The following is a 2634-nucleotide window of genomic DNA, read 5'->3' on the forward strand; positions in this document are numbered from 1 at the left end:
GGACTGGCTTGGATCTTCTCACCTATAGTGTACTGTACAACAGGGGCAGCAATCCAGCCAACATCTGTGCGAGCATGGAGCACAGCCGCCGTCATCTACACGAGCTTGCTCCTTCCTTGGTAGAGGGCAGCAAGGTCCAAGCCATGGCCTTGATGCCCGCCGGCGGATCGCGCCCCCTGCCGCACCAAGATTGAGGGGACAAGGTTCTCGGAGGAAGCGACCAAGACGCGTCCGCCGTGCACAGGGCCATGACCAAGCGTCGGGGAGGACGGGGCCGGAGTCGGGCATTTCGGGAACTCCTATAAATGAGATGGAAAACAGATTAGTCACAAGTAAATAATCACTATTTGCATCAGTACATTGACACTTGTAAGTAATACATCATTCACTTAAAACTAGTAAGGTCAAATAGATACATGACATGACATAGGAGGCAGATGTTGCCAGTCAAAGATGGCACTTCTATAGGCCTTTAACAAAACCATACAAGTCAGTGATGCTCCAACACAACACTCATGGACTAAAATAACAAGATAAAAAGATGTTGCCAGACAAAGATGGCACTTGTATAGACCTTGAAAAAATACATACAAGTCAGGTATGCATACTGATTTTACTAATATGTTATAATTGTCTACTCTGGAGTTGCGGCATCACTTCACAACATGCTACACTCTTAGGTATGTTAGGCAGCGCCTATTAATCTGAACTTAGTGTTGATAAAAAGTGTCTGCTGAATTCCATAGGGCAACATATGAAGTGAGGAGATTTATTCCTCATGACACTACAGGTAGATATCAAGAACACAAACTAATGGGTATATATACATGCTTAGGATGGAGCATACATAACAAGAAGAATTTTTGTTGTATTAAGAAAAGGTAAGGACTGTAGTATTATAATCCATAGTATGCACAAAATTGATCTTTTCATAGTACTACATTCATTGTTGTCATCGGCATAAAAAACTATAGTATTGAAATGCTTAGTTTTTTTCAATGAGAAACTTGACATTCTGTACAAAAAGTTGCAATTAACTAGCACAAGGATGGTGCATCTAATAAGTTGACATGGATGACAATCAACTAAACTGCATGGTCCGGTTGTGCATCTAATAAGTTGTAGCGACTGCGCAAGCCACCGATAGCTCTGGCCATAGACTTTGCCATTTGCCATGTCAGGGAGGGTCACCTTGCACACTGACCATTGTGAACCAAGTCAGTACTAAATGATAAACCACTGTTATAGACAGTGGCTTGAATTGAAGACTGAGATGAAGTAAAATTGAGAAGATAGATGTCTTTGGTGAGCCTCTGCAGTACCACGAGACGAAGACGACTGCACGTCTGTCATCAACTTCTTGTATGATGCCTGCAAGGAATCCACACCGACAATAGGGTCGCAATTTCAGGTTCCCAATCCACAAGGAATTCAGATGCACCCACGACCAGCACTGGATCAAACATGGATCGAATCGAAGGAGAAGTGGTACCTTGATGTCGTCGGCTTGCTAGGAGTAGTTGTCGAGCATCTTATTATGCTCCTTGTCCGCCTCCTCCATCATCTGCACGCAGCTCTGCGTCTGCATCTGACGTGAAGAGCACACATGGACATGGAAGGGGATCCATCACATCACATCACAGGATCGATCGGTGTGCTAAGGATGGCAAATGGATTGGACTGGAACGGGATCAGAGTCAGAGAGCTCACCTTGATGCGCTTGGAGATCCGGGAGTGGGAGGCCTCGAGGTCACGGGCAGTGTCGCCGTGGAGCGCGTCGAGGCGGCGCTTGAGCGACTCGAGGCCTGAGGCGGCGAGGCTCCTGAGGTCGCCGGAGGACACAGAGGCCGATGTGGACGCGCCGGCTGGAGAAGCCCCGTGGTCAGCGACCGAAGGTAGGCAGCCAAGATCCACGCTGCGTAGCACCAACAGAAGGTTCGTCAAGCAGCACCAAATCAAATCCAGAGAGAGGGGGGTCGAATCGGGGAGTTCCTACCTTGAGACGAAGGGGGGACCAATAGACTCTAGCTCCAGGTAGTCGATGACGGAGCACACAAACGCGTCGTCCACCCGCGCCACTGCACGCTTGATCTGCTCCGCCACGAACCCCAGCGGCTACGACAGCACGTCCCCCATGCGCACCGTCACGAGGTCTCGCACGATGGCATTGGTGAAGTAGTTGGCTGGCAGCTGCGGGCGCAGGCGTTGCCGGATGTTGTCCCCTGCGGCGGGAGGGACGAGCGCGGCGGCCCTGCGGTGGAGGGTGCCGACTGAGGCCTTCGGGACGGGCGGAGGAAGAGCGGCGGACATCCTCTGGGAGGCGAGGAGGAGCGGCTGGTGGAGCGCGGGCGCAGGCGGCAGGGTCGCACCTGAATCAGGGAGGGATGGGATCGGCGGGGTGGCGGTGGCGATGTGGGAGACGAGGGGAGCGCGTGAGGGAGAGGGAGTTTTCTTTTTTATTTTTTATTTTTTGAGACAAATAGGGGGAGGGGGAGGAAGAAAGGGCTGTCGTCGGATCCGAGAGCATCCTACGGCGTTTGAGCATGCTTCGCGTGACATGTCCATGGACCAATCAGAACCCAGTACACGTTATGACCTTCTAAATTGGTCGCAATCGACTAAAAATAAGGTGTT

General features: G+C 50.7%; 1 pseudogene; it reads right to left on the bottom strand.

Annotated features, from left to right (window-relative positions):
* Window positions 1-1085: 1085 nt before the first annotated feature.
* LOC123090083 (uncharacterized) lies at window positions 1086-2310 on the bottom strand (annotated as a pseudogene).
* Window positions 2311-2634: the final 324 nt, after the last annotated feature.

Source organism: Triticum aestivum, chromosome 4B, assembly GCF_018294505.1.
Source record: "Triticum aestivum cultivar Chinese Spring chromosome 4B, IWGSC CS RefSeq v2.1, whole genome shotgun sequence".
NCBI classification, from domain to species: Eukaryota; Viridiplantae; Streptophyta; class Magnoliopsida; order Poales; family Poaceae; genus Triticum; species Triticum aestivum.